This window comes from Panthera onca, chromosome C2 (assembly GCF_046562875.1).
Source record: "Panthera onca isolate mPanOnc1 chromosome C2, mPanOnc1 haplotype 2, whole genome shotgun sequence".
In the NCBI taxonomy this organism is placed as follows: domain Eukaryota; kingdom Metazoa; phylum Chordata; class Mammalia; order Carnivora; family Felidae; genus Panthera; species Panthera onca.
In genome coordinates, this window is record NC_138347.1 from 90,613,963 (window position 1) to 90,640,315 (window position 26,353).

The 26,353-nt window shown below is 35.5% G+C and overlaps 1 pseudogene; it reads left to right on the forward strand.

The window, feature by feature from the left end:
• The first annotated feature begins 2,792 nt into the window (after positions 1-2,792).
• LOC132684275 (V-type proton ATPase subunit e 1 pseudogene) lies at positions 2,793-25,691 on the forward strand (annotated as a pseudogene).
• Positions 25,692-26,353: the final 662 nt, after the last annotated feature.

Below are 26,353 nucleotides of genomic sequence, written 5' to 3' on the forward strand. Positions count from 1 at the left end.
TTATTCTTCTTTTCTTTTTTAATTTTTTTTAACGTTTTATTCATTTTTGAGACAGAGACAGAACGTGAACGGGGGAGGGGCAGAGAGAGAGGGAGACACAGAATCGGAAGCAGGCTCCAGGCTCTGAGCTGTCAGCACAGAGCCCGACGCGGGGCTCGAACTCACGGACCGCGAGATCGTGACCTGAGCTGAAGTCGGTCGTTTAACCGACTGAGCCACCCAGGCGCCCCAACATGCTTATTCTTCAAGATAAAATTTAGTAGCACTTAATTTAATTCTAAAGATGAGAAAAGGTGTTGATTTTCTAATTTAATTATATTAAAGTTATATATTAACTTTGGGAAAATCGCTTTTTTATTGTATATTATTCACACCCAAGAAAATGATTTGCTTTCCATATTCAAATATTGTTTTATGTCTATCAATAAGATATTTGTAGTTTTTATAGATTATCATCCTCTAATATATTACTAAGTATTGTTTTATTCACTCTTTGATTGAAATATTTTATTTTCGGGGCGCCTGGGTGCCTCAGTCGGTTGAGCGTCCGACTTCGGCTCAGGTCACGATCTCGCGGTCCGTGAGTTCGAGCCCCGCGTCAGGCTCTGGGCTGATGGCTCAGAGCCTGGAGCCTGCTTCTGATTCTGTGTCTCCCTCTCTCTCTGCCCCTCCCCCATTCATGCTCTGTCTCTCTCTGTCTCAAAAATAAATAAATGTTTAAAAAAAATTAAAAAAAAAAAAGAAAGAAATATTTTATTTTCCAAATTTAATTCCTGGAGGTTATTACTATTAAAAATAAAAACATTGTTTTTTTAATATTAATAATGAATTAATTAATCCATATTATAATATTCTCTCATTATACTTATGTTAAAGGTGTGGGGTTTCTATTTGCAAAAATTGTACATAAAATTTACATTTCTGTATATAGAAAAGTGAGATTAAAATTTTGTGATACTATCCCTTTTCTAGACTCATAAAATTAATTAGGAGATTTCATCTTTCCTATTACAGATAGTTTCAATAGTATTTAAAGGTCTACAAATGCATTAAATATGATATAGAATTCAGTTGTGAAACTGTCAGGTTCCAGCGCCTGTTTTAAGGTTGACCTTTACTCATCTTCCCATTCATAAAGGTCTTTTCGAGTTTTTTTTACATCTTCTTAGGTTTATTTTTATAATGTAAATTGGCTAGAAAGTTATCCATTTTCTCTAGGCTTTCCAATTTGTGTCTAAAGACATAAGCACTATATATCCATTGCACTTTAGGGTATGTCTTCCTTTTGCATTCCTAATCTATACTGTTTCTTTAGCCCTGAGATCCTGTTGGATTTATCTATTTCCTCTATCTTTTCAAAAGAAAAATATTGGATTTACCTAAACTTTGTATAGTTTGTTCTTGCTAGCATTTTAAATTTTCAGCTATATTCCTATTAATGTGTTCTTCCTTTCCTCTTCGTTTTATTTTTAAAAAATAAGTGGACAACTTCTTTTATTTTTATTATACTACTTACTACTAAAACCACTCATATCATATATTTTCCTATGAGTGCAGATTTTGCTGTGACCCAAAATTATGGTGTGGCATATGCCACTTTTTATTGCTTTCAAAATGATTTTAATGTCTTTTTAAATTTCTGTGTTGATCCAAATGAAATATGATGAAATGCTTCTTGATTTCAAGTGATTCAAAAAACATATTTAATTGTATTTGACTGTAAGCAGAAAATAACCATATAATTGTCAATTATTTTACTTGATAAAGATTATTTTTTGTCCAAATACATGATTGACTTTTATTTTGTCAGATTTTTGTTGAAGCATAGTATGTGTACATAAAAGTGCCCAGCTCCCCATCAATAAACAATTACTAATCTACCTTCTGTCACTATAGATCTGGCTATTTCTTATATGGACATTACATGTAAATGAAACCATACATGTTATTTTGTGTCTGGCTTCTTTCACTTAGCATATTTTAAAATTCTTCCATGTTGTATTATGTATCAGTACTCTATTCTTTTTCTTGATGAATAATTATATTCCAGTGTATGGATATAATGCATTTTGTCCATCTCATTCACTATTGATGAACATTATAGTTTTCAGTTTTTCCCATTATTTAAAATGCTCTTGTCAATACTTGTGTACAAGTCTCTGTATGGCTATATATTCTCATTTCTCTTTGATAGAAATCAAGGAATGGTGTTGCTGGCTCATATAGTAACATAGGTTTAACATTTTTAAAAACTTTCAAGCTATTTTCTAAAATGGTTGTGACATTTTACGTTTCAGTGAGCAATGTATGAGCGTTCCAGTTTCTCTACATCCTTGACAAAACTTGTTATTGCTTGTCTTTTTTATTATTGCCATTTTACAGGGTGTGGTTTTAAGATGCATTTGCCTAATGGCTAATGATTTTAAGCAACTTTTCATGTGCTTATTAACCATTTTTTATATTATTCTGTGAAATGGCTATTCAAATAATTTGTTCAGCCTCTAGGTTTGCAGGACTGGTCCAGTACTGGGACAGGCCAGGAGCCTGGTTTCCAGGGAGTTTGGGGTTCCTGGGGCCAGTCTGGCACTGGGGCAGGTCTGGAGCCACTACCAGGCTAGATGTTGGGTCTGTGGGGACCATCCTGGTGCTGGGGCAGATCAGGAGCAGGGGCCACAGTAGTTGGTCTGGCACTGAGCCTAGCCAGGAGACTAGGTTTACAGGTGCCTACCTGGAGTCTAGGTTTGTGTCAGCTGATTGGAAAGCTGGGACTACAGGGCCCTGTAGGGGGTCACATGGTGCCATGGGAGTTAAAATGGTGCCAGGTGGGTCAACTCTGGGTCTGTGGTAAAGTTGGCACTCGTATCGCTATCCTCCCATTGGAAGGATGTCTCTTCATGCTGGGCTGCCCAGGCTTGGAGAGAAAAGGTGAATGGAGGTACTGTGAATCTTTCTTTCTTACCCTCCTTTTTGTATCTTCTTTTTTTTTTTTCCAATTTCAGTGCCGTAATCCCTGACCTGCAATCCTTGGCTCTTGTGTGGTATTTTTCAGTGGACATAGTTGTTCAAATTGATGTTTCTGCGAGGGCACTATCATTAGTCTCATGCCATCATTTTGCTGACATCATTTACCTGCTCCTATTTTGTAAATGAAAAAGACTTCATTTTACCTTTAGTGATAGCTAGTAAAAACTGTGCAAATAGTTAGGCAATGTTATGGAAACATCAAGCTGAAGACACCTACATAAAATTCAGGTGGCAATCGCATTCAAGTTCTTGTCAAACTCATTCAGAAGTTTTCAATAATGACTAAAGTAAAAAAATTCCCTTACTACTAATTTCCTTATATCTTAGTCTAGGACACTAAATATCATCTTTGAAAAGACAGAGGCCATGTGATTCCAAAATGTTATATATTCTGTCCTTAAAATCACATTTTGCTTCCCTAAATGGAGAATATTATAGGTTAAATACCATGGGACTTAAGAACTGTTATAATTGTTTTGTATTAAAAAATGTATTATTATTTCTAAGTTACTCTATGTTTATAAATTAATTTGTATGATTAAGTAAACAAGGAGATTTGTGGTCATATAACCAAGAAACTTTCATCTGCATTCTGGAATTCACTTTGTGGAGCATTCACATAGGGGTACAGGCTTTACATAATCAACCGATGGCATCCTGACCTGGGACACAGGCATGCCTGGCCTGTGACATATATAATACTATTGCCATTTTACAGCTGAGAATACTGCTCAAGATTATATAACTAAAGAGCTACCTTAATTGCTATATTATTACATATGTCTTTTGAAAAAAATGTAAAGACAAGACCAATTCCCATATTGTTAAATGTGTAGTAGGTAAATGTAGTAGGTAGTATATACAAGCAGTTATTGATCACCATTTTAAGAATTTACATTACTGAATTGCCAAAAACAAATGCACCTGATGCAATTTCTTGACATAAGGAAAATGATCCAAGAACAATAATACAGGGAGATTTAATAATTTCTAGCCAATTACATATCATTTTAAGATAAAGTTATATATTATCTAATTAGTAGTCGAATAATTCAAACTGAATAATAATGCTTTAATGATTATTATAACTTGAATGTACATTTTAACACATTAATTATAAACAATTAATAATTAAATAATTAATACTAATAATGTTATGGACTGAATGATAACCTCCCCCCAAATTCATGTATTGTAGCTTAATCCTCTACGTGACTATAATTGAAGATAAAACCTTTAAGGAATTAAGTAAGGTTAAATGAAATTGCAAAGGTGAGGACCTATTCCAATAGAATCAGTATCTTAGAAGAAGAAAAAAAGACACCAGATCTGTCTCTCTCTCTCTCTCTCTCTCTCTCTCCACATGCATACAGAAAAGGCCTGTGTGAGGAACACAACAAGAAGGTGGCTGACTGCAGGCCAGGAAAACAGGTCTCACCAGAAACCAACCAGCATATTTATCTTGGACTTCAACCTCTAGAACTGTGAGGAATAAGTTTCTATTGTTTAAACCATCCAGACTGCAGTATCTTGTTATAGCAGACTAAGTAGACTAATATAGAAAACAGGGATTCTGTTTCTTATTTTAGCATATATATGATATGTTACCTAGTTACTTCAGAAGAGTTAGGCAAGATTATATTGTGGCAACATATGATGCCAAATTCTTAGTGGCATATAACTACAATGGTTTATTTCTTGATCATATTTCACAACCACCATAGGTTAGCCGAAGCTTTGTTCAACACTGTCTTTATTCCAGGCTAACAGAGCAACCCTATCAAAGACACTGCCCATTTTGCGGCAAAGGAATAAATAGACACGGTGAACCATGAGCTACTTCTTAAAACTTCTACTTAGAAATTACACATTTTACTTCTGTATACATGCCCTCAGCCAAAGTAAATCATACACCCACTGCTTACATCAGAGGGTCAGAGAAATATAATATTCCTACTAGGAAAGGGACAAAATATATAACTTGCCATGGTGTAGTGAGTCATATTAACCACCTCACCTAGCAAAATTATAACACTATTTAAAATCAACTCTTCTCTAAATGTCCTTACACAGGAGATGGTTGGATAAACTATGATGCTTCTACAAAATGGAGTATTAAAAAGCTGTAAAAAGAATTAAGGATATGTTTATGAACTAATGTGATATAGAATTCAGATATATGTTGTGAAACCAAAGCAAACTGTATATTGTGAAAAATAAAGGGCAAAAGTATGTCTTTTGTATGATATATTTCATGTAAGAAAAAAAGAATGTAAGAAAGTATTCATGGGGTGCCTATGTGCCTCTGTCGGTTACGCATCCGACTTTTGACTTCGGCTCAAGTCATGATCTCACGGTTTGTGAGTTCAAGCCCCATATCTGGCTCTGCTCTGACAGTGTGGAGCTTGCTTGGGATTCTCTCTCTCCCTCTCTCTTCTGCCCTTTCCCCACTCATGCTATCTCTGTCTCTCTCAAAATAAATTAACAAACTTACAAAAAAGAAAGTATTCATACATCCACTTGTTTGTGCAAAGAAATACAAAAGGGATAAACCAGAAACTAATGAGATTGATTATCTGAAGATGTATGTGGGGATAGCTTAGAAAGAATTGGGTAAATGGGAATATGTTAATAGGGATGAAGGGAGGGTGAAGTTTCTCTGAGTACACCTTTTTGTAGAGCTCTGACTTTTAAAACCATGGGAATATTTCACATACCCCAAAAACAAATAAGTAATTTAAACCAACCACGATGTGTGGGAAACTTAAAATGGAATGCAAACAGTAAGAGATAAATTTAATTGTATTATAAATGAATAACATAAGCAAAATTAAGTAGGTGCAAATAAAAGAACTAACTTAACTTTGGAAAACCAAAGTTTATACGTTTAAACTTCATACTATAATGCTAAATTCAAAGGAATTGTACACAAATACTGTGCTCTAGTTAGTATTTTTCCCCACAAGGATACAAAGTAGCAACTCTGAAACTGCTTTATACATATAATAGGATCAAGTAAATAAATAAATACCTTTTGGACAATGAGAAATTAGTTCTAAATGTGGGAAAAAAAGAGCTACACATATTGAAAGAGAGAGGTTAGAACAAACCCTGTAGCATTAAATCAGAATCGGAGACATCAGAATGAACTCAAGCTTTTACATACACACAGACACATAGATAGTAGTTACAGAAATAGATATTGTATTTCCTAGCACCCCCCACTGAAATGGACTGTTAGCAATAAATATAACTAACACACAGATTTTGGTTTATAAATGCCATTTACTAATAAAAGGAACCAGAGATCTTGAAAAAAGTCTGATTCTAGGACTAAAGCAGAGAAAAATACAAGATGACCCTGATATATCTTGTGGTTCTAGAAAGTAACAATATGCTCAGAAAAGAATACAGGCATGTTGGAATGACTCAAAGGAACTTACAGTGGCCAAAAATGGAACAATTCAATCAACAAAACATAGTATTTAATTGTATCTATAGAATACATTTTGTATATTTATAGCATATATTTATTATATACAGTCTGTTTATTCATTCTGATATAAATAATTAATTGATTAAATTAATGTGAGAGAAGGGGCATCTCTTCTTTACAGTAGTACTCCAATTAGTAAATATGCAAGGAATGATGTAAATAGAGAGTCACCATTATGCTAATATCACAGTAACACTTACTGCATACAAGAACCACTAAAACTTGGTGCTAAAGGTAGTGGGCAAAATTATGAGAAATGGGACTTTTATGTAATCTCAAGATATTCCTACCCATGGCACCTATTTACTGCAAAGATGAAAATACCAGGTTTACAGTGGAGAAACCTGGCAAACACCACCTGAAACAAGAATCAAAGCCAACATGACAAGTAATTTACAAGTCATGTTTATATCACGTACCACTAATATGATGATCTGAGAAGGCCATGACATCACTTCAGTGGTATTTTTGGCAAAAATACATGATCTCAGTCTGACCCTGTGAAAATATCTCGACTCAGGTCAAGAGATTATCTACAAAATAACTGGCCAGTACTGTGAAGGCACTGAAGAAGCACCCTTGTCTCATCTCAGATTCAAAGTCAGGATCTTCAAGTGTCCCTATAATGTTGCACAATCATCATGATGTGGGTTTTCATTCATTTACTCCCTCACACTCCTTGATGAACATTTCACCTTATCCTCTCCTCATCTTCTAAAAATTCCTGCCCCATCTTTATTCTCAATTTATGGTCTTGCTTTCTATTTCACTAGGAAAATCAAAGCCACCAGAAAGAAACTCCCAACATCATACATTGGTGCCTGCTATCATCTGATCCCACACAATTGCTTCTCTTGTGTTATTAGAGTTGAACTGATTGTGGTTATACTTAATGCCAAGCATTTGAGTTACACTGTAAAAAGTTCATTCTTTCTCGCTGACACTAGTATGTCATTAGTACTTTCCCATTTATTTTCTACATCATCAAGTTTTTTCTCTCAGCTGCATCATTTCTATGAGCAATTATCCTGCTAATTTACCTGTCTTTTAAAAAGTCACTTTGATACAACCACTTCTCTATTTCATCATTCCCCTTACAGCTAAATCCCTTGAAAAAAACTCAATAGTTTTGCTCTCCAGTTTCTCTCTGCCCATTGTCCACTGAATCCACTCCAATATTGATTTTGCCCCTATCAGTCCATCAAAATTGTTCTTGTCAATTCAGCAATGACCTCGACATTGCTAAATCCAATACTCAATTAATAGCTATCATAATACTTGACCTGCCTGTCAAGTTGATCTGCCTTCCTCTTTAAGAACTTTTTTTTTTAATTGGATTTCTGGAACCACAAAATTATGGTTTACTTTCACTGTCACTGAGGTAAAATTCTGTAGAGTTCACCACACTATCCTTGAACCTCTTATTTTCTCTTCTGCATCATTTCATCCGTGGACTCATTCATCTGCCTTCATTTAAATAGCACCTATATGCTAATGACTCCCAAATACACATTTCTGTCCTGGCCTTCTCCCCTGAGTCTCTGACTGCCAGTGTATCTCTGGCTGCCTACTCAGCATTTTGGATCTCAGATATCTGGAAGCTAGCATGTTTGTTAACTTATCTCTCCAAATCCACGTTATCTATTCCACTTAATGGCAACTTAATCTTTCTAGTTAGACAAGTAGAAGACTTGAAATCATCTTTAAATTCTCTCTTTTTCTCATACCCCAAATCCAATCCAGCATTAAAACATGTTTGGTTTTACCACTTCTCATCACCTATACTGCTCAATCCTGGTACAAATAACCTGGACCTACATTATGCCAAGAGCCACCTGAATCTCCTGACCATATCTTTTCACACCTACTGTCTATTTCTACACAGCACAGGGAATGTTTTCTTTAAATCATAAGTTAGATCGTATCACTTTAATTTGAACCTTCCAAAATTTTTGCAATGAATTCAGAAAAAAAGCCAAAATCCTCAAATGCCATAAAAACCCTTTATATTTTGACCTTGTTACCTCTTTGACTTCATCTACTATTCGCCTCCTCTTTGGTCTCACCGACTTTCTTACTGTTTCAGGCACAGATGTTAGCACCAACTATACATTGTGTTAGAAAAACATTTCCCATGTATCCTTATGACTCATATCCTTACTTCCCTCAAGTATTTATCAAACATATGACCATTTCTATTTGAAACCCTTCTAACACAGCACTTTTTGCTGTTTAACCTGATATATATGTTTTAACATAACATACAGTTTATTATTTTCATGTTTTTTGAAAGTCCTTCTTCTACCCACAACAAATTATAAGATCCATAAAGATGTTTATGTATTCCTTGTATCTCTACCACATAGACTGGTACATAGTAGGTGCTCAAAAAAATACTTATTTAATCAATGAATGAATGAATAGCCTCAGCAGCAGCATCAGTCACATTGAGACAATTTATGCTTCAGCCTTCTTTCCAGATAAAACAAATGCTCTTTTGCAGGTACAAAGTGTTGTGCAAATGAGTGATAGTAATGTATTTCTCAATAACTATTAATGTAATCCTCTGAAGTGACTTATTGATGATTTTTTCATTAGAGTCAAGATATACTATGGATGTGGATGATAAAACACAAACAACTAAAATTAATAACTTATTCTTCAGACTTTTTCAAATACTGTGTACATTCAAATATTGAAAATCATATTTTTAATAAGCCTACATGGGATATAATGGTTGTCTCCCAAGAAAGAAATATGGCCAGTAAGAATTCCATTCCAAACAAGGTCATATTCACAGGTTCCAGGTGTTAGGATGTAGACATATCTTTTTTGGAGCCACAATTGAACCCAACCAGTAATAATAAAATTAGACATTCCTTGTTCAAAATTATTTTATTGTTCTGCACCTTCTCTCTCTCTTTGCTCCTTTTTTAAATGTATATGTCAAAACCAAACAAATTTACTCACTATGATATTTCTTACCTTCAAAATTACTTTTGGACAGATGAATATCCTAAACCATGTAGTTTTCCTGTTAAGTAAAAGGAGAAAGCTTTTAAGCCTTGACGTAAAGATTTACATTTTTCGATACTGTTGAAATGCACTTTAGTTTTTCTAGTAATAGCTTCAATTATTTTCTTAAAGTCTTTAAGGATTTCTCGAAGTACAGTAAACGCACTTAGGCTAAAGACATGTCCAAATGTATAAAATAGCCAGTTGAAGGCTGCCGGCAAACCTCGATTTAGTACGTGAAGATGAGCATTTGGCAAAAAAAAGGTTGTGACAATGGCTGTACTGAAGAAGATGAAAGAGTAGTCACTGAGTAGCACAGTTTTAATGAACTGACCCAGCATATAAAAAGATAATTAGAGTCATAATTAGAGAACAGTAATTCATACTGAAATTATATGTGAATACCTTACAGTAAAATGCTAGAGTTATTGGTGGAATCGATGCAATACTTTAAATGTAATCTAATGTTCACTGTTTTTTGTGAGCGAGACAAGACTAAAACACCTTATCTTCCCTCAAAGGCAGCACTGTGAGAAATGCCCTGTGTAGAAGCAAGTTTTTTAAAAAAAGAATGTTAGCTCCCAGGGATCAGCACCTGAGCTCACAGTGGAAGTTGGCTGCTCCTTATAACCTATAAATACAGTACTTCTGAAGAGTATCTCAGATACCCAATGCTACAGCTTTAAAGTTAGCCACAGTTTAAAAATATCCATTTTCATTGGGCAAACTCATTTAGCAGATATCATACATAACATCATGAATTCGAGAAATCCTGATTATTCCCGCTGAAATCCCTTAAGCTTAACATGAAGCACACACTCTGACACCAAACCGTCCATAGCAACTCAGAGACGGATGCCAGAGAACATGCAGGTTGCTTGGGGCAGCAAAATCCACCACTAGGAATTAACAGAGACTATCTCATTTTCTTATTTAATACCAAAGAAACAGATTTTGCTTTTAACTTGTTCCTCAAACTCAGGCGATTTGTGGTTTCTTCTCTTTTGTTTCTGCTCTCCAATCCATTCTCCCAAATATATGGTTTCTTTATTAAACCAACATTTTTTTTTTTAAATTTTTTTTTTCAACGTTTTTTATTTATTTTTGGGACAGAGAGAGACAGAGCATGAACGGGGGAGGGGCAGAGAGAGAGGGAGACACAGAATCGGAAACAGGCTCCAGGCTCCGAGCCATCAGCCCAGAGCCTGACGCGGGGCTCGAACTCACGGACCGCGAGATCGTGACCTGGCTGAAGTCGGACGCTTAACCGACTGCGCCACCCAGGCGCCCCTATTAAACCAACATTTAATGAATGTCTACTATGTGCCAGGCACTAGGTAAGTAAATTACAAAGCATCTGATTTCACAGGTATTCATTATTAAATCCATACTGCTTTTGCTTATTGAGCACTTTACACTGTGTCCATTGTTTCATGATGATTAACTGGCTTAATGCTTACAACAACCTATGGGTTAGGGGACATTAGTACCATCCTAATTATATAAGTGAGAAAATCATGGCTTGGAGAAATTGAATAACATATGCAAATTCATGAATTCAGAAAGTGCAAAGCTGGCTTTGAGCCAAACTACCTGGCTCCGAAGGCAAGGTTCTCACTGACGGTGTGGTAACATTCTTTCAGCATGTTGCTCACACTGGCTCTACTATACTTCCCCACCTTCATATCTACCCTGATGTCAACTTGCTCCACAAAATTTACCTGTTTTATTCTTGATGGCAAACTGCTGGTGATCATCCAACAATAAATTGCCTTCTCTCTACAATATTTTCTACTTGTTTCAACTATTTGGTTCTCTTTTTACTACTCTAGAAAATTTCCACTCTCTGTTAGTGAATATAGTGATCCTAACAAGGCAAAAAAAGGTTAGGATTTCCTCAGAGAGGCAGGAAGAGGAAAGATGGAAGAATGGTATTTCAATCAGAAGGGAGCTGAGCTGGTGAAAGTAGGGACAAGAAATATCATTCAAAGGTTGGGCAGGATCTAAAAAGGTAAGTGGTGTGAGATCTTATTTTTAGTGACAATTTTTGGGTAATCCACTTGGTCTAAATCAGATCTCACTTATAAAAGTGAAAGAGATGAAGTGGACTTTGGTGTCTTTAAAACAATTACTATATTATGTTTGTACTAGAGTCTTCAGAGTTGATCTCAGTGTGGACACAGAATATTACCATTTCCAAGAAAGGAATGAAACATGAAATTATCCATTTCAGGTATTGCTTATGTCAAGCCAGTATCCCTAAAGCAGTATATTTGATGGGACACAGACGCAATCTCTGAAAGCAGCAATGAAATGCACGTGCCTGATGATCTTCATTCTTCTCTGAGCAACTCTGTGTGTGGCAGTGAATATGCTGATAAGCCTAGATTGTACAGATGTTTCTGCCAGGCAAAGAGAATCAGAAGAAAGAGTTTTCCATTTATATCTTAGTAGAGCATATATTGACATGCAAAGAGAATAACAAAACAGTATGCCATAAGGACTAGAGTTTAAGAGCCATGCACTTCTGAGCAGATCTAGGCATTCTGAATTTAGATTTTAATAATATGGCAAAAAAACTCAGTAAGGATACAAACTTTTCAGTCAGAAACCCGGATTCAAATCCAGTCTCCATTGCTTACTGGCTGAGTGATCTCAAGTGCATTGTTTGACTTCTAAAGTCCAGCTTCACCCTGTACCATTCATAAATGAATGTAACAATATCTCCTCCTAGGATAAATGGAATAATAATAATGTACGTAAAACATCAAAAAGAGTACCTAACTCGACTGACAGTCAATACTAGTTCTTTTTGTTTATTTTATGCCATAATAAGAGATGCTAATGTAATCTTTTTTTTTTTTTAAGTTCTAAATAAAAGATAGAGGACAGAAAACTCAAATTTAGAATTCCAAAGCTTCTCAGAACTTTTTCACTGAAGACTGGGTTTACTCTCCCTGGAGTCTGGGTAGCCATGTGAGACCAGCAGTGGAACAGACCTCAGAAACACCATGTCAGGAGGGGTTCAAGTCCATGACAAATATCAGATCGGGGCCAGCTCCCTCAGTGCAAGCACCCACCTCGGGGAGATTCATGAGGCCTGTGGAATTTTTGATGTCACTAAGCTGAACTAGATATACATGCAAGGCTCTACGGGGGAAAAAAGTAAAACTTTTCTTTTGACAAGAAAAGAGGAACGATGTTAAATCTTTGCTAGTTCCACTGAAATTAAGACACAGCCCCCACAGCCCCCAGTTCTCTAAGCTATAAACCCTTCAGCACTCTGCCAGGAATGCTTATAAATTGTGACTCATCTTGCAGCAACCATTAGCAATCTTCAGTGCTAAATTGGTACTTTCAACATGATAAGTGCCTTTCCACCCTGTGAAAGAGCATCCACTTTCCCTTATACTTACAAGTGAGCTGGAGGAATTTTTTTGTTGTTGAGCTTTACTGTTTTACCTGATCTACTGGAGAATCTCCAGCAAAGATTCCTGATAGCTGCTGCTTAGTGGTGTATGATGAAACTAAGTCTTAACTCTTTCATATTCATCCCCTGTACTAAGGTAAATAACACTTGTTTCAACTCATAGTTCAACTTCATCCAGAGAACGTAAATTCTTGGCAGACTTCAATTTATTATACATATTGCATTTGATGGATGATCATCTTCAAACTGGGAAATGGGGCTATTGGGGATAGGAAATTTCTTGACACTGATTCACACAATAAAATAGAGTTGCTTCTTTGAAGAGCATCAAAACTTGCCATCAATACTTCTAGTTTAAGATCAGAACCCTTCCATAAATAAAACTCCAAAGTATTTTTTGCTCTTTTCTTTAAATGACCCTATACTGTTGTTGAGCATGTTTTTTTTGATGATATCTCTAACTATTCGATAGGTAAGAAGCAAAGAAAGTACAAGTTCAGTGGTAACTAAGAGTTTAAGGGGCACTTTTAAAAATCATCAATGTTGTTATAACAGAGAAAGAAAATGATGAGCAAGAGGTTCAGTAAAACTAGGTTAATCTCAAAGTTGTATGCTTTCCAGAATGGAGCCAACAGAGACAGGAAATTATCTGTACTCCTAAGAGCGTCATTAAACCTGCAGGGGAAAAGAATATACAATTTATGAAAACAAAGATAAAAAAAGACACAATTTGTGGGAGAAAATCAGAATAGATAGAAGATATACTTCATAACTAAAATTGGCAAAGAAAGATGACAGTCTAGCAGGCACATTATCATAGATAAATAAAAAAGAAATACGAAGGACAATGAAAAAGAGACATTCCAGATGGGATGAAGAGAGTTAATGACAAAGAAATAATGTATCATTTGAGAAATGAAATTACAATTAAAGATGAAAAAAAGTCCAAAAATAAATGAACTGGTATTATTTTCATTTTTAATCTCAGGCATCAATACGGTTAAGATAGAATAGTATTAGGGGCTTAAGAATTGCTTTAGGTACAACTCCAGTTCTATTTGAAAAAGGGAGATGGAGGGAAAAGACCACTGAAAATCCAGTCCTGAGAAAACAGTTTGCTTTTACTTATTGGATATAATATCACAATCAGATATTATAGAAGGTGCTCAGTAACATTCTACCTGCTCCATGATATATTTTCTTCAACACCCAGTGTTCAAAATGAACAAATATTTTCCTCACTGAACAAGATAACATGTTCCTTGCTGACAATACTGTGTAAGTATCGGTGGTTGTTTATTGAGCACACATTAATTACTTTATTTAGCTCTTTCACCTATTTTGTCTATTCCTTAGAACAACCACACATTTTTCTCTATATATAAATAAAACTGACTGAAACAGAGGTCAATAAACTTGCTAAAAGAACACAGCTTGCAAGGGCTAGAAATTAAATCCATATCTGTGTGACTTAGATCACTTAATTCTTAAACATGTCTGGCAGAAGGGATTATGTATGTTTCATTGAGAGACTTATTTACACGATAGACACCACATTATTACTTCCATATCTTTCCATTTATTGCCTAGTTAACTCACATGGTTATTACCTTAGCTCCATTTTGGAGGAAGACAGAGTAAATAAAAGTTCAAATTAATAATAGCAAGATAAATGATAAAAGCATTTTTAGAAATCTCTCCAGATAAGCTGTAGTTTTCTTAAAAAACATTTTCTATTCCTTTGTCTACTTCTATAATAGATCGACTAGTATAAAATGCAGAAGATATCCTCTGTAAATACTCATTAAGACATTCTGGTCATTCCTATGAAATTTCCAAAGCCTGACACATGCAGAACTAATAAAATTGATCTCTAGAGATTACAAAAATAAATACTAAGACTCAACAAGAGACAGAAGAATGGAAAACAATGAAAAACCGATAAACATGCATGGTACTTTAATAATAATAGGTAGTATTTATTGACATTTACTTTGCACCAGTCATTGTTCTAAGAACTATACATGGATTAACCTCTTAGTGTGCATTATACTTCTGTGAAGAGCTAGGCCAACCATTATTAAATTACCAATATTCAAACTTTATTTTAAGTAAACTTTTCACCTTAGAATAGGCTTAGATTTACAGAAGAATGGCAAAGATAGGACAGAGTTCTCATATATTCCACACCAAGTTCTTCTTATTAACATCTTATATTAGTATGGGTAGTAGTCAGCATTCTCCAGAGGAACAGACAATAGGAGATAGATAGATAGATAGATAGATAGATAGATGATCGATGATAGATGGATGCATACATACATACACACATATATACATACAAACATAGCTAGATGATACATAGATTTATTATAAAGAACTGATTCATGTGATTATGAAGGCTATAAAGTACCATGATCTGCCATCTACAACCTGGAGACCCAGGAGAGCTGACAGTGTAAATTCCAGCCCAAGTATAGGAGGAGAACCAGGTCTCATTTCAAAAACAGTCAGAAAGAGCAATTTCTCCCTCATCCTGTCTTTTGTTCTATTCAGGCCGCCAGTGGATTGGTTGGGACCAACTGGGATTGGGCAGGGCCATCCACTTTACTCAGTCTACTGATTAGTATGTTAATCTTATCCAGAAACACCCTTATGGACAATGTTTATCCACATATCTGAGTACCCTGTGTCCCAGTCAAGTTGACATATTAAATTAACCATCATTTAATGAACCAATACTGATTCTTACTAATTCTAAACTCCATGCTTTACTCAGATTTCCTTCATTTTTAACCTAATGTTCTTTTTCAATTCCAAAATCCTATCCATGATACCGCATGACACTTGGTTATCATATCTTCTTCAGTTCCTCTTGACTTTAACAATTTCTTTGATTTATCTTGTTTTTGATGAACTTAATTTTGAGGAGTGCCAGTCAGGTATTTTGTTTTGTGACTTACTATTGGAATTTGTCTGATGTTTTTTCTCATGATTAGACTGGGATTATGGGTTGTTAAGTGGAAGAACACAGAGGTTAGCTACCATTTTCACTGCATCATATTAAAGGTGCATAATATCAAAATGATTTACCACTGTTGTTATTAAACTTGATGACTTGTTTAAGATAGTTTTTGTTTTTGTTTTCAGGTTTCTTTTCAAAGAAATGCTCTATGCACAGCCAACACTTAATTAGTGGGGAGTTATGTTTTAACTCCTCAATGTCAGAGTGGCTACTTAAGTAATTTGGAATTCCTCTGCATGAAAGATTTGTCAATTTTTCACCATTTATTAAGTTATTCAGTCATTTATTTATGTCATGGATGGACTCAGGGTACATATTTTATACTCTGTGTTGTAATCCAATGCTACTTTATCTTGTTGCCCAAATTATTTCAGCTCTGGGGATCTGGAGCTTTTTACATTGCCTCCCTTTTTCTTTACCTGGATGTAAAGCCTATTAAAAAATGTGGGTCCTCCGATGACTGCTGACCCTGGGAGTTTCTCATGCTCTCACTAGTCCACACTCAGGTCTCATAATTCATCCAAAGTGCCATTTAAGTGTTCCTCAAGTTTATTCCTTCAGCAATTTCTGCTGCAGGTAAGCAGATCTGGTCTCTGACTCTCTGGCTGAGACTGTCTCTCCAGATTTCAAGATGGCGGTTTGCCCCGCAACTTCAGTTCTCTGATAGGTTCAAGAAAAGTAATTGGTTTTCAGTTTGTTTCACTTTTTCATGTGAGCACAGAAGTGTGGCCTCTGAGCTCTTTACATATCAAAGCTGAAGCAGGAAATATTCAACTATTTTTGACCTACCATTACTACCTCCCCCCTTTTTTTAAACGTTTATTTATTATTGAGAGACAGAGAGCCACAGAACGTGAGCAGGGGAGGGGAAGACAGAGAGGGAGATATTCAAAGCAGGATCCAGGCTCCCATCTGTCAGCACAGAGTTCGACGTGGGGCTCAAACTCACAAACTAAGAGATCATGACCTGAGCTGAAGTCGGTGGACTAACCGAGCCACCCAGGCACCCCTATTACCCACCTTTTTTTAACAGATGGGGAGATTGAAGTCCAGAGAGCTCACATAACTCACCCAAGGTTATGCTCTAGGAATTGCTGTGTCATGGGTTGAACTCAGTCTGATGCTTGTGGTCGTGATCTTAACCACTATATGGTACTCCTTCCATATCATATAACATAACACTATTAAAGATGTGAATAAAATTGTGTTGGAGCAACAAAAGGGAGGGATTTTAGGAATTAACACTCTAATGGAAAGCCTCAGGAAAGAGGAGACTAGTGAGCTGATGCAGAGAATGAGGAATTTACAGGGCAAAGGAGGGTAGGGGCTTCTAGGCAAAGGAACACCAGGTATAAAGGCATAGAGACATTAAAAAGAATGTCATCTGCTCTAATTCAGTTGTTGAAGTTGAAGATGTACATTCAGGATATTGATAAATCTGGAGACAGGCCCTCTGCCTTGTGAAGGACTATCCTAAGGACTGTGTGTGGAATTTATAATTGACAGAGAATGAGTAGAGCCTTTTAAAATTAAAAAAAAAAAAAAAAAAAAAAAAAGATGCCTAGAAGATAGCCCATTATAGGTGGGAGATGGGTGGCAGGGAACTTATTTGTGAGATTTTAACTGTGGCAACAATAAAAATTGAGGGATATGTATTTATGTACCTGACAGTTATATGTAATATTTAATTCCCAAAACAAAAGTAGCAAAACACAGTCTCAAGAAACTGATGCAAATATTACTCAGCTGTCTCTGTTGCTGCTTAAGATTCTCATCAGTACAGAACACCTTGGGTAGAAGACCTTCAGGAGAAGTTTTCTTTATGGCTCAACTACTGACATCACAGAGATTTAAATTCATAATAAAGCTACTATTTACTACTTCCCTAAACATTGTTATGATCACTTATATAAAAATCATGTCCTGTTATTAAAACTACACTTGTAGTTAAAAAATAACAAGTACCATAATCTCAAAATATTCCTATAGTAAATGCTTGAACACAGTGGGGAAAAGCAATTTAAACAAACAATAGACAATGCACTTAAAACACACTTTCTTTCACCTAAGCACACTTGTTTTGAATATGACTTACCATCATGATATATATATAAAATGGAATCTATTTTCACCTTTTCTGTAAATTCTGTAAGTTTCAACACTGTTTGTGCCCCCCTCAGCAATGATCTTCCAGATCACATTTCTGTAGAATTTATGGTGAATGGAATTTTGCATTCAGTTCTTCGGCCAGCTACAATATTGACACTCATTCGTCTCCATGCTTTTCATACTGTTATTGCTATTAGCATTATAGAGTTTATCTGTATATCCATGCTGACGTCAAATAAAAATTGAACCTCCAAGGAAAGACAACGATAATTATTTGCCACCTTTGCATCTTTTTCCTCCCACCCTTTAACAAGAAGCTTAATACTTAAAAATATTAAACGAAAGCCTAATGCCTAAATAATTAAAAAGGAACTATTAGTGGTCAAAACATAAGCTAGTATAAAAGATACTAACTCATTTACTTTTGGTAGTTATCAATTTGTAAGAGAAGCAATTCCATACAGTAATTTCAAGCATATTCCATTGCATGATTTTTAAAAAATATAATAGGAGGAGTGGGAAGAAAGAACTCTCTCGGCCTGGAAGTATACTGTTTGTTTATTTTTCTATAGCACTGCCTGAGTAAGGGACTCTGACCCCCACTTTTTGGACACGATGAAACTAAGGAAGGGTGAAAAAACACAGCTAGGTAAGAAGCCAAAATCAGTAACCCACAAAAGGGAGCCAAAATGAATAACCAAACCAAAATAAGGTAAAGGGGGTAGGAAGAAATAGATGTAAAAACAGGAGCACAGGAATGCCAAGGCTGGGTATAAAAAAGAAAAAAGTTACTTAGTAACTAACTACCTGTATTTATTATTTTTTATTTAAAATTTTTTTTTCTACATTTACTTATTTCTGAGAGACAGAGCGTGAATTGGGGAGGAGAAGAGAGAGAGGGAGACACAGAATATGAAGCAAGCTCTAGGCTCTGAGCTGTCAGCACAGAGCCAGACATGGGGCTCAAACTCATGAACTGTAAGATCATGACCTGAGATGAAGTTGGATGCTTAACTGACTGAGCCACCCAGGTGCTCCTTAAGTAACTACCTTTAAAACACTTAGCACCAAATTAAAAATGTGGAAAGCTAATAAAACAAAACAAAACAAACAAAACACTCCATTTTCTCTGTGTCTCTGTCTCTGTCTCTGTCTCCGTCTCTGTCTCATGCTGGCATATGTGGAAAAATGTTCATTTGCAGAAAAAAGAACGCATATGGGCCAGCCAAAGCTCAGAGGGAAGCAGGATTTCAGGCTCCATTGGACTAGCAAAACTAGATGCACAATCATCATTAAACAAACAAATAATAATAATAACAGTTCTACTAGCAATGTGAAATGTAATTAGTTCACATTTTTGTAACTAACAAGTTAATTTTAGTGAAACAACAACCAAAAACATATTGAAGCAGAAAAATCTCAAATGACCATGGGCAATGTTAGTGACATATGAATAGTTTTAAAGGGAAAGCTCTCAACAAGCTACTATATTATCTAGTGTGAAATAAGTTTGCTTGACTGATGAATGGTAAAGTCTCCTCAATGACTGCACTATAAAATCTACAACATAACATATGATATATTCATTGCATAAATAAATATTTAGTATGTCAAACATTAAATAGATTACCAAGGTTGATTCTAAGCAATTTAATAAAATTCAAGGAAAGCATCCAAATTAAGAAACGAAATGGATAGGGGAAAGTTGTAAAAAATGTAAAGAGATGTGAACATAATGGGTCAAGTAGACTTTATCTGCTCAGAGGATTTTGCAAGAATAAACCTATTAAAAGAATAAATTTACTGCAAATCTCGCTCTATACTTTCTGTAGTTATAATGAAACTCATTTAAATGAATATTTGATAAATGCATAAATGAATAAAGATGAAATGAATAAATGAATGGAAAGGGAACATAAATACTAAATGGTGGAAATTAAATGAATAATTCTCTTGAATAAATCAGCTTCACTCGAGGTTGCCAGCATTCTGTATAGAGTAATACCATCTAAAATGGTAATTTTGAATGGATCACGGTAACGAATTTATCTACACAAGAAGTATATAAATTTATGGCTGTAATCAATATACTCTAAATACACTTCGTTAAGTGCTCTGTCCTTTAAGTGCCTTCCCACATTATATTTAAATGATATTTTCTTCACGGAGTTACATTATCCAACATTTCTTTCAGTCACTTTTTAACATTGAGAATACTTATATTCCAGGGAATAGGAGAAATCTTTCTCCATGTGTTTTCTTCTCAGAACATTAAACATATTAACCTAATTACTCTCCTTTTTTTACCATTCTTCTTCTGGAACCTTTCCAATTGTCCTTTCTATGGTTGTTTTTGATTAGATCAGTACAAACCATATTAATCCTAATCCAGGCTATGCTGTCAAATTTAGGATAAGGAAATGTTTTGTGTTTGTCTTCTGAGTAACCAAGCATTTTTGTTTTGTTTTGTTATAACTCATAATCATTTAAAAGGGGACTTGTGCATTAAAAGAACCCATTTTTCAACCACAAAGAAAGGTGACTAGAATTATTGGAAAATTAAGCTTATGAATATTTTATAAACAGTTACGGTTTCATACATTGAAGAAAAATCATCTCTTGCAAAACAAAGTTCTCAGATCCTACTCAAATGAATAGATAAGGCTCATGTGTCATTAGAAGAGTGATTATTTAGAGTTCAGTCAGTATTTTTTGCATCCATGAAAAGTTTAAACAATTAAAAAGAGAATCCTTTTTTTAAACTTTAAATCTTAACACAATTAATTTGCTTAAAGTACTTATTCATTTTAAATAGTACAAAGGTAAACGTTAGCCTGATTCACTTTGAATTGTTGCCAAGCCCAAATTAGTGGGCTCGCAACTTAAAAATTTTAATTCTAGGTTTAAAAAAAATAAATCTTACAAAGTTCTAATTATTAATCCAGCAAACTGAAAGGTATATACTTTTTGAAAATGCACCAGGTTAGCTAGTGGGAAACTCTGTCCCTGTGCCAGATCTGCAATTGACTATACAACTTCAAACACATTTTATAGGTTTTGTCTAAATGTTCCAAGTGGAGAATTATCAATATATTTTTAAATATGTTTTCTTCATTTGATATGTAAAATTGTATTTGTTTTATTATTCTAATGTTATCATTAATGCATATCAAGAAATATATAGCCCTGGGGCACCTGGGTGGCTCAGTCGGTTAAGCAGCCGACTTCGGCTCAGGTCATGATCTCACGGTCCGTGAGTTTGAGCCCCGCGTCGGGCTCTGTGCTGACAGCTCAGAGCCTGGAGCCTGTTTCGGATTCTGTGTCTCCCTCTCTCTCTGCCCCTCCCCTGTTCATGCTCTGTCTCTCTCTGTCTCAAAAATAAATAAACATTGAAAAAAAATTAAAAAAAAGAAATATATAGCCCTTAAAAATTAAAATATATAATAATAACATCTCTTTCTTTCAATACCTCCCAACTTAATAACTAGAGCGTCTCCAGTCTTCGTGCTTTCACATATGTCTTCCTTTTCATCGCTTTGCCCTGCCTAACCCTAGTCCCATTTACAGAATAATATGAAATGTTAATATTTTATTAATATTAAATATCTCTTACATGTGGCTAAACCAATTGTCACTTCAGTCAGTAATGTCCTCTCCAAATTCTGGTATTTCCAGACTATAAGCATCTGTCAATCTACTGGGTGAAAAATAATATCTCATCTCATTTCAATCTTCATTTTGTGATGAAGGGTAAGATTGAACATCCTTTTTATGCTTAATCACCATTTATAATTCTTTTTGGCAAAATTTGTGTTCGTGTAATAACTCTTTTTTCCCATTGGTTGTCTTCTTCATGTTGATTTGGAAGAGTTCTTTATGCATTCTGGATAATGATTCTTTATTGAAAATATATTCCCATTTTCTTTATGGTGCCTTTTAGTAAACAGAAGTTCTTAATTTTTAAGTATGCAAATTTGTCAAAATTTAATGATAGGTGTCTTTGTAAATTGTTTAGGAAATCCTTTTCAATCCCAAAATTATAAAGATATCCTCATTTTCTGTAAATAATTTCAAAGTTTTGTCTTGCTGTCTTTATTCCATCTAGAATAATTTTTTATATGGAGTAAAATAAACACTTAGTTTTATTTTTCTCCATATGGATAATGAATTATTCCAGTATCATTTAGCTAAAGGGTTGATGCTATTCCCAGGAATTTTCAAAACCAGTTTTGATAAATATCAAGAGTGTAATAAATTACTTTGGTCAATTTTTCTATCATTTTCTTACTCCAGTGAAAGTAAATGTTGATATTTGGTGGGGAAGTCATCTGGCCTTACCCTTATTCATGTGTATCTTGGCTATTCATGGCCCTTTGCTTTTCCATACATGTTTTAGAAAGCAAAATATTTTGGGGGATTTTATTTGAAGTACGTTCAATCTGTAGATAAACTTTGGGGACTTGATCATAGCTATAATAAGTTTGTCAACATCTCTCTGTCCTTTTATTAGTTTTTCTTTATATGTTTTAATCAATTTATTAGATACACCTAAGTATGAATCTGTTATGTTTTCCTGAAATTTGTAAAAATGTAATAATACTTTCCAGCCCTAATAATGCTTTTGTCCTTAATTAATTTAATGTGCATGTATTCAGTGTTCAGTAAATGCTAGGAGCTTGAGATGGAACACAAGTTAACTGAGCATCACACATTTGGACCATTTTCAGTAGTTCTTTATGGCTGACTCCTTATATGTGCCGTAGGTAGTGAAGGAGTTCCAAACATCCGTCTAAAATATGCCACTTTGGTACTTTGACTCTTTTGAGTTGAAAGCACATGAAAAATATCAGATGTAAGAAGAATACTCTAACCTTCCTTCTTTTTTCTTAAAAGCAGGAGATGAAATTCCCATGTGAAAATGTCTTCCCTATAGTAGAAGAAAAGTAACATTCTTATCATCAAGGATGAGAAGTCAAGAACGAGAGAATTTTATACAGGCTTTGTTAAAATAATTTTTTTTTTTATCTTCCTTTAGCTTTTCCACATAGTTTACTTACTTTTCCACAATAGCCTCTCTGTTCACCCTAATATAAAAGCATGCAAGTTTTACCATTTCTTTGGGTCTTCATTCCTTATGAAGGCTCTTGTGTCACATAAAACTTGCATTAAGTAAATTTGTATACCTTTTTCCTGTTGATGTCTTATATCAATTTAATTTTCAGGCTCTGCTTATAAAAAACAAAAACAAAAAACCTCCAAGAACATAAGGTATAATTTTGCTTCCTCAACAGTAATGAGAGATGTTAGCAGTAATAAAAATCACAGGGGGTCCTGAGAGCCTTGTCAAAAAGATCAAGTTTTTCTGAAAACGGTGTGTATCTAGCTTACCCGTGCCTCCATTCATGTCACTACATATGTGATCAGGGCTCATATTCATCATTCTGCTCTGTTCACCCAGGACATTTAAGTCTATTTATATATACAGTCAACATTATTAGTTGGCAATTCTGCATCTGCACTGCTTACACATTACTAATAGGAATTTTCTCAATAAAACTTGATTTTCTTTGAAATTCACACTTTTCATGGGACCCCATTAGTGACCCCACTCCCATCTCCATGGGTGGTTCCAATAGGCTTAAAATTAATTCAGTCTCTTTTGATAGTAATCGGTTCAGAAATAGGCATGTGATTCAATTCAAGTCAATGCAACTCGAGGAAGGGTTTTCTGAGGCTTCTAGAATGACCTTTTATTTTCTGGAAATACCTAGGATGGTATTTGTTGTAGAGAACTTTGTTCATCTTCTGGATATTGTTTTAACCAGATGAGTGACTGGAACTATTGTAATTATCATAATTGTAATTGTGTCAGGATGAAAGGACATGAAGGGGAGCAGAGGGATGAGAAAAATACAGAAATGGAATCATTGGATTTAAGCCACCCTTATTCCTAAACCAACACTCATTGGCTATATTTTTGAGTTGTATTTTCTGTAGAGTTATTATTAACCACAATTTGTCCCAAATAAGTTGGTTAACAGCTCTTGTCTCAGCAAAGTTGGAGTTCTGTCCCTTTTATTGTCAAGATTGTCTTGGTTTGGATGATAAATTATGTAGTGATCAGGGTCTGCTTCATGGGTGCTCAACCAGTGTGGTAGCACAGGACCTTGCCCTCAGAAGGATGCTTCTCTGGGGCTCCTGGGTGGCTCAGTTAGTTAAGCATCTGAACTTGATTTTGGTACAGGTCACAATCTCATAGCTCATAGGATCGAGCCCTGCATGGGACTCCAAGCTGACAATGCAGAGTCTGCTTGGGATTTTCTCTCCCTCTCTCTCTCTCTGTCCCTCCCCAGCTCTCTCTCTCTCTCTTTCTGCCTCTCCCTCTCCCTCTCAAAAATAAATAAATAAACATTAAAAAGAAGAAGAAGGATGCTCCTCTTGGGGTTTAATGTTCTGAGATTGTGTCTTAAAATTTTTAAAAATTTAATCTTTGTTCTTGTGTATTTTATGTGAAGCCCAGTGACACAACAGAGCATGACCCAGGGATGTGGAGCTCATGTGCATTCTCACCTCTTAGCACCTCCCTTGGGTGGGTTCTTGGCCACTTGCTTCGGGCTCTTGCCCAGCAGCCACTGCCAGCATCCACTCTGGGCAGAAGGTTGGGACAAACATGGAGGATTGAAATTGGTGCAGTAAGTTTTAGGGAAGTCCCCAAGTCCATTTAAGGGTCTGCACTTCCGAGTTTCTCTGCACCTGGAGGAATGTAATATTAAATAGAAAATTTGAAACAACAACAAAGACAAAAACAACAAAATACCGTGACAGATAAGTAGAGAAACAGTGGAAGAAAGGAAAAACTTTTTTCCTGTTTGTTTTGGACAAGGAACACTACACTTTTATTTTCCAGTTATGTAGCTGGCTCTGGCAGTCATATTAATACATACCTAAAGTCATATTATGTGACACAGCAGATTCTGTATCTGTCGACCTCACAATTACCAGACAAGGTCCGGGTACAGACAGCAAGTCCTCCATGATGTTCAACCACAAGGTTACCATTCACATGCTACTTGGTATGAATGGCATTTGAATGTCACCCCTTGGAGTTATATAACACATCGTACTAAGATCCATGTACAGAAGAGCATCTTTACCAAGAAAAACAAGTTAGACATAATAATTTTAAGTCTAAAAAAATTTTTTTGGCTTCTCTATATATGTACTTTTCAAAATTTCCTTCAAGAGTGAGTGATGCATTTAGTTTTATTCAATTAAGAAATTTGGTAGGGGGCTGGTGCCAGGTGGAACCAAAGTGAGGCTACTGAGCAGGGGCCAGTAGCTCCAGGAGTAACTGTGGCATGTAACAGACTCATGGTGCCTCTCATTGTGATGAATGTGTTCTGGGGCTTCCTCGGCTTCTTGGTGCCCCGGTTCATCCCTAAGGGTGCCAGTGAGGGAATTATCATCACCATGCTGGTGGCATGTTCAGTGTGCTGCTATCTTTTTTGACTGATTGCAATTCTGGCCCACCCAACCCTCTCTTTGGACCGCAGTGGGAAAATGAGACCATTTGATACCTCAAGTATCATTGACCTTGAGGAGGAAGACCCACTCTCCAGCGCTCAGTCACTGAGGTCGCGAAAAAATTCCTCCAGATGCAGACTCAACTCCAAACACTGACCACCTTCTTTGACTTGCCTATTTTGGCCATCAGCTGCCTTAAACATTCACACCACAATTGAATAACTTATTCTACAATGCAGCATTTTTTTCCTGTCACCTTTTCCACATTTTAACAAATTATGTGCCTACTTAACCTGAACTCTGCTGACTGTGTAAGATGTTTATGCACTCTTCTGAGATAGAAGGTGCTATTCTTCTGAGAAATACAGTGCTCTCTCCTTGGAACCTATGGATTTGAAGATGAGTCCTGCCTGGCCACAACATAGGAATCAGTGAAGTGTTTAAAAACTGTCACAAGACAGGGAGAGTCCAGCAGGGCAGTCAGTAGGAGAGCATGTTCAGAGGGAATGTCTGTCCCAACAGAATTACACCAAAGTATATTTTCAGGATTACTTTCTTGTTTATGCCATCTACTAGAATAAATTATTTTTCTGCTTTCTGTGGAAAAAAAAGAAATTGGGAGGGGATTAAGTTTTAAGATGGAAATAAAATTTATCTTGAATCCTCTACAACTTGAAACTATTATAATTCATTAAAACCTATATTACTAATACTGAAATACATTTAAATT